Source organism: Gymnoscopelus braueri (assembly GCF_963280865.1).
Source record: "Gymnoscopelus braueri genome assembly, chromosome: 4".
Classification (NCBI taxonomy): domain Eukaryota; kingdom Metazoa; phylum Chordata; class Actinopteri; order Myctophiformes; family Myctophidae; genus Gymnoscopelus; species Gymnoscopelus braueri.
Genome location: NC_137605.1, coordinates 14,215,748 through 14,223,247, shown reverse-complemented (window position 1 = coordinate 14,223,247; position 7,500 = coordinate 14,215,748). Strand labels below are relative to the sequence as shown.

General features: G+C 39.8%; 1 long non-coding RNA gene across 1 annotated transcript in view; it reads left to right on the top strand.

The window, feature by feature from the left end:
• The first annotated feature begins 3,544 nt into the window (after nt 1–3,544).
• Nucleotides 3,545–7,500, top strand: part of LOC308084183 — a 5,108-nt gene continuing 1,152 nt past the window's right edge. The window contains exons 1-6 of the long non-coding RNA XR_013933057.1: nt 3,545–3,603; nt 4,575–4,637; nt 5,228–5,281; nt 6,066–6,191; nt 6,613–6,760; nt 7,158–7,500. The exon at nt 7,158–7,500 is cut by the window's right edge and continues 1,152 nt beyond it. This is a non-coding gene — a long non-coding RNA (uncharacterized lncRNA). The remainder of the gene's footprint in view (nt 3,604–4,574; nt 4,638–5,227; nt 5,282–6,065; nt 6,192–6,612; nt 6,761–7,157) is intronic.

The window sequence follows — 7,500 nt, the reverse complement described above, 5'->3', positions numbered from 1 at the left end:
GTGCTATGAGCTTGTAGATCTGCTATTTTTTGAAAAATCCCTGGCACTAAATATTTTTGAGATGGGGTGGTCCGCAGCCAAATTCATATCGTTTTGGGGGTCCTTGACATGAAAAAGTTAGAGAACCACGGTTCTGGATGACCGCCTCAGTGCTTCTAGCACTGGATGCTTCCATCTTGTGCAGGTTGAGTAATTATACCAACAAAGTCACCTGTGAGCTGGGATGACAGGGCTTATTCCTCCAGTATGAAACCCTGCGTCATCAGCATAATCTGTTCCAAAACAATCTGCTCACCCATGAAGATACTGAGGGACACAGAACTCTGGCGGTCATCCAGAATTCACAGAACCACAGTTGTTATATATCGTCGCTGTCGTGCAGAAACCTCTTCTCTCTATATATTCTAACCTTTTGTATTTATTCATAATTTGACGCCCCTACTTGATCATACTACAGCGTCACACAAAAAGCATCAAAAGTAGTGGATCCACAAGCTCGAAATGCGGCGTGAAGCGATGCGTTTTGAGCTTGTAGATCTGGTACTTTTGCTATTTTTGTAATTTGAATCCTGAAAAGTTACAGTTTTGGACATATGAGGTTTCCACCCGACAAGAGGTGATATCATTCTTCCTACCCACCAGAGATGGTGCAACCTTCTAACACTGAATGACTTTTACCACGCCAGGTGGTTTATCTCAATATAGGCTACATATAATATATCTTTGCTGTCGGGCAGACACCTTGTATTTGAATATTACAATGTTTTTTATGGGCTTTTTCTATAAATTAATGCCGTACTTTGTCGCACAAAAGGGATCTGTCTGTCCGTCTGTGAAGAGCTAATCTCAGGCACTGCTGGACCGACCGGCAAGAAACTTTGCATGTAGCCTACACTCCAAGTACAGTATAGGCCAAGGAAGAACCTCCGCCAGAATGTTTCAAATTGGCTTCATGGTGGCGCTGCCACAGGCTGATTTTGGCCTAAAATTCTTGAACTGCATGTTTTCACGGTAGTATATGTGTATATACTGTATTATATCTCTGCTGTCGGACAGAAACCAGCAAACTCCAAAATGTTCTATTTTCAGGAAATGAAAAAAAAATAAAAAAAGTGGAGGTTTGGTTCATCATTGATAAGAACAGCTGAATGGACCTCAAAGCTCACAATGAGATTGTAGGTCAAAAGGGGGTGGAGCCTGGAGTCAGCAAAACCAACTAACTCCACCCCCCTTTGGTGGACTTAGCTGGTTTTTAGCAGACAGTTTGACGATCCAATGGAGTTAGCAGGTTTTGTCAGAAGCGCTTTTTAATACTTTTCATTGGTTCAATATTTCTTTAACCAACACAGAGACGTAAACGGGTGTTCAATAGCACTGATTTATGAAAATCAGTTTCCAGTTTTTCTCAATTCCTACATTTCAGGCATGTTAATCAGGTAGGTTTGTTTTTATAAGGCTTGATAGTGTGCTGTAGTGTCTGAAGAAGAGGGTGTAGTCTTTCACACTTGACAACATAAACATCCTAAATTAGTCATGTTTATTTCCTGTTGCACTGTTTGTGAATATCAGCATTGTGGCAGGAAATAAACTTAGACCACAAGCTGTTCCTTGCATGGCAACTCAATAACACTGAAAAGGTGTATACTCTGCCAAAATATCTCAAGGTGGGCCTTGCTGTAACAGAAGATAATGATCAGAAACAGTAAATCATCATATTGGCACTGCAGGCAAAAGACGATAGTTTACAAAGAAAATGACAAATTGTCAACTATTTTCTTCTTACACAATTATTTGACCTTTGTCCAGGGGGACTCATATTTGTCGCTCAAAAGCCATGTCAAGTCAAGTCAATTTCATTTATAGGCTAATAAAGCACATTTAAAAACAACTAAAGGCTGACCAAAGTGCTGCACAGCTTTAGAAAATTACAACACACAAAAACATCAGATTTAAAAACACATGAAAAGCATCAAAATACAGAGCATACAAATCCAAACTGGAAAACAAATAGCTGAGGTTAAAAAAGCGTGGGAGTTTACAAAGCGCATTAAAAATGTGTCCAGGCCCGGACCGTTGGCGTAACCGTCTGGGCGCCAAGGATGGTAATCCTGACAGCGTGCGTGTCGTGGGTTCGACTCCCGATCCCAACGGCCTTTGCTGATCCCCATCTCTCTCCCCATTTCCTGTCAGCCTACTGTCCTATCAATAAAGGCATAAAAGCTTCATAGACTTCATAGTTTGACAGCACATCAGTGTGTTGGATTCATGTTAATGTGTATTTTCAGACATTTAACCTTAAACCCTCAATACTCTGTACTTTGTACAGAGTACACCAATCCTCTTTGCCGAAAATAGCAGATCCACAAGCTTGTGAGCTTGTAGATCTGCTATTTTTGTCTAAAGTTCTCCTCAGAATAGGGATGCTATGCTAGGGTTCAAGTGGTTAATGTAAAAAACATATATCCTATCACACAAAGATTTGGCAGACCCCCTATAGTAACTCTGAGGACCCCTTAGGGGTCCCGGACCCCCTGTTGAAGACCCCTGCGATAGAGGTATAGGCTGTTCCGCAATTTTGGAGCGGCGACCGAAAAGGCACGGCCACCTTGCAACTTCAGACCGGTGCGTGGGACTTTGAGGAGCTTCTTATCCGCTGATCTGTGACCTATATTGGGGGAGACGAAGCAACTCAAATATATTCACGGTGGTGCCAGCCCATGTAGGGCTTTAAAAACAAATAGGGACATTTTAAAATAAATTCTGAATTTGACAGGAAGCCAGTGAAGGGAAGCCAAAATGGGAGTGATGTGATCCCACATACGGATGCCGATCAGAAGTCTAGCAGCAGCCTTCAGGACAAGCTGCAGTCTAGAGAGGGACAATAATCTAGGCAGGAGGAAATGAGAGCATGGATGACTTTTTACAGATCGTGGGTTGATGGAAAATATGTAATTTTGGAAACCTGTCTTAGTTGGAAAAAGGCTCCTTGGACAACAGCATCGATATGTTTGTCGAATTTAAGGGCCGAGTCTAGGAGCACACCCACATCTCTGACATGTGGTTTGCATGTCAGCGGGCCAAGGCAAGGGAGGTGGTGATATTGTTTGTTGTGTGTGGGGAACCAAAGGGTATTATTTCTGTTTTATCGACGTTGAGCATGAGCAAAAGCATTCATGGGGTCTCTGTGCAAGTGTCATCTTTAGCAAGTGACGAGACATTTATAAAAATTATAACACTGAGACGACAAGACTTTCAAACTATAACACTGTGGCACTGATTTCAACTGGAGGAAATGAGACGAGTGAGGAGAGCTGCGGGCCACGCTGTGATTGAAAGGCGGGGCTGCTACATGTGGGCAACCACTTTGTGTGTGTGTGTGTGTGTGTGTGTGTGTGTGTGTGTGTGTGTGTGTGTGTGTGTGTGTGTGTGTGTGTGTGTGTGTGTGTGTGTGTGTGTGTGTGTGTGTGTGTGTGTGTGTGTGTGTACGTACTGTACATGAGTTTAGTAGCACATATATGTCACTGCGAAGTGAGAAGGCTGCGGGCAGCGATGAGAAGAGTCATACAGTAGGTGAACGGGTGGCTGGTATCAACCGTGCGGCAAGTGAGTATTGAAACCGTTTCAAAATATTCAGAATCAATTTGTATTAAAATATTTATATTTTTGACACCACTAAAACTGAATTCTGTGGACCAGTGGAGTGAGGTAACTAAGTACATTTACTCAAGTAAAAAATGCACTTAAGTACACTTTTGAGAAATGTTTACTTTACTGGAGTATTTCCCATTTTCAATACTTTTACTTTTACTACTCCACTACATCTCAGAGGCAAATATTGTACTTTTACTCCACTACAATTATTTGACAACTTTAGTTACTAGTTACTTTGTAGATTTTGATTATTATTACAAAACATACTTTAACCACTTCAACCCTATATATATTTTGGCCATTTGAAAATAGCCGATCTACAAGCTTACGATGCGTTGCGATACGACGCACTGTGAGCTTGTAGATTCAACATTTTTAATACATTTTATTTGTGAAATGGGACATTCTGCATAATGACTACTGTTAATTTAGTTACTATTTTGATGGCAATACTTTTGTACTTTTACTCAAGTCAATTTTGATTACCAGACTTTTACTTGTAACAGAGTATTTCTGCAGTACATTGCAGTATTGATACTTTTACTTAAGTACAAAATGTGAGTACTTTTTCCATCACTGCTGTGGACACTAGAAGTGAGTATACGTGCTCATTGAAAAAGAAGTGGGTATATGGTGTATATCATATCCAATATATGCAACAATCAATGGTTCAACAGAAAATATACACTGCCTGCTAGCAGCTTAGCAGATCTACAATTGTTAGCTTATTCACCTTAGGTTTCTGTCTGGTCAATTAGCTAACCCTGTCCAAAAAGGAATTGAATTCTAGGTTATTAACTACTGTACTACATTTGTGTAAAATTTTAATATGAATTTAAGCATGGTTGTTGGGTGTTGGTGGGAACACCGGGAGAAAGTAGAGATGGAGGTATATTTTATCCCTTAAATCTGTTTATTTAAAGGACACCTGATCTGGTGCACCTGCGTGAGAGCAAATGAATCTCCCGCAGCAATGTTCAGAAAAGGTAAATACTGTTTACGTTTATGTGTTAGATTAGTGGTTCTCAAACTTGTCAAGTACCCCAAAAATGATATGTATTTGGCTGTGGACCCCCATCATCTAAAAAATATGTTGTGCCAGGAACCAGGAGCAAAGATTTGAGTAAAAAAAGAAAGCCCATAGCACGGCACAAAGCGACGCGCTATGAGCTTGTATATCTACTATTTTTGAATAGCCAAAGTATAAGATATGGTTAAAGTGTTAGATGTTATCCCATTACCCCTTTGACAGAATTGACATGATTACTCTCGTTGAGAAACTAATGTAATGTAATCTGCTTGCAGCTCCCCTGGGTTATCCTCTGTGAAATGTTAATAAACAAATAACTACATTTTCATTAAGTGATTTATATGTACCGTATATACACTATCTAAACAAGGTTGGGTCGCTCATATTATTACTTTGGCCAGACGGCCGCCCAAGTGGAAATTTAGTACAAATGCAAAACCTGAAGATTTTTATGTGAAAATGTTTTAATCCTATTTCGAACGTGTCTACCCTTTGAATCTTTGAATCTTATTTGCATGTATGCTGCTTGTACTTCCTCCTATCCAGGCTCCTACCTTTACATCTGTGCATTTGCTGTGGCAGTGATGTGTTCTTATCGACGTAAGATACAGTATACTGAATATTTTCTATCTTTTATGTGATCTTCGTTTCCGTTTAGCCTTTGTTTTTGGCATGTTAGTTTTTGTGTGTGCTATATACAGTATGGTTATAATATTTAAAGTTACTGATTGCAAATTACGTGATTTTTTTTTGGATTACTAACATTATTGGTAACATAGTTATAACGGCTATTAGGGCCATCTAGGTAAAAATAGGCAATATTCTGACATTTTACTCAGAAATCTCTGAGTTTAATGTAGAACATTTCCGACTTTACTGTCCTGTGCACAGCAAAACATGGATTCGGAGGCAGATATAACACACAGCTATAATAGTTACAATAATTTGTCCCTCTTTTGCATTATTAAGACCATGTGGGTCAAGGATAATGATTTGTGTAACTTTTAATCATTGAATCAAAGTCAACCAACCTCCAGCGTAGGGGAGAGATTGATCGTTTTTCTCTGTTGGTCACTATTCTAATGTAATGTAATCATGATGAACATATAGTTCATTTGTATTTAGAATGATCCCCTGGCGGAACCTGCAAACCATACCAACTAGCACGCAGGGAAGACGGTGCATGCGCCGTGCGCCTTGGCAGTATCCGTTTTTTTACTAATACTCTGTCATACATAATTAATTCCTTTTTAATCTAATCTTTATTTTTGATTACTTCTGGACTACTGCAACAACATTCAAAATATTGGACATTATACAAAAGGAAATGAACGCAGTCAAACATTTGAGTTCCACAAATATTAATTTCTCTCTTTAATCATAGGAGTTCCACATCGTACAGATGACCTTAAGACGATCCAAACCAAGAACCACTACTTTCTGTGTGTAACGGATGAAGACATGTTAGTCTTTAAATCATTACAAACACGTGAGCTGATGAGTTCACCCGGTAAGATTCCAGCATCTGGACAGTGTTTGACATAATACTAATTTTGCTGACGACACAAAGATTAATCTGAGTGTTAGTGCTGTTTCTATATGATACATGCACACACACGCACGCAAGCACGCTCACGCGCACGCACGCACACGCATGCAAACACACACACACACACACACACACACACACACACACACACACACACACACACACACACACACACACACATACACACACACACACACACACACACACACACACACACACACACACACACACACACACACACACACACACACACACAATTTTGTCAATTATTTATAAAGTTTCATATTCTTTGTTTGCAATACTGTAAACCACCAAGATACAAATCTAGCAAAGGTGCCGTAGAAATAGTTCATTCATCGTTTCCCTTTAATTTCTACTTTAGACTGCAACTTCAGAATCACCACAATGAAAAGAACAGCACCACATGATCAAGACAGAGGGCTGGCAGTAATACTGTCGGTCGTCAAACATGGCACATATACAAAGTTGTGGGCTGTAATGAGCGTTGTGAAGTTCATGTGGAGACCTATGTGAGTGTTCATGGTCACATGCAGCACTGCTCAATGACACTGTGTCTAAGCCCATTCACATCTTTACATTTTGTTTTTGAAGATTATTATATAGTACAATGACGATAAAGGTAATAGGAGTAGAGAGACTGATGATCACAAGACGATGACAGCAAACTGTTTCTGAAACATGAAACATGCTTTATACTGACAACAACAACAACAACGACGATAATAATAATAATAATAATAATAAATGTAATAATAATAAGGGTAATAATAATAATAATAAAGTATACTATACTTCCTTCTTTTCTTTCTTTCTTTCTTTCTTTCTTTCTTTCTTTCTTTCTTTCTTTCTTTCTTTCTCCCTCCCTCCCTCCCTCCCTCCCTCCCTCCCTTTCCTATGATTCTGTAGGACAGTCTTCCAGACAGCCTTGAGGACTTTGACAAGGTTTTGTTCTTCATGAGGTCTGTGAAAGGACTTCCCTCGGCCTACGAAATTGAGCCATCTCTCTGTCAAAGGAGCCGGCTGAGATGTGATGGTCCTCAGTTCATGAGACTGGTTGCGCATCCAACTGTGATAGATGAAGTTGATGATCATATGTTAATGTTTTTCAAAGAAGTGCATGCGTCAGTGAACACATCTCCACGTGACGCTTGTAATGTATTGGTGCTTCGCATTTTGCATTGAGCTTCTGTACCAGGCCAGCTATTGTACCTCATTGCTCCCTGTACCCCTGTGTCAAAATAAACAACCC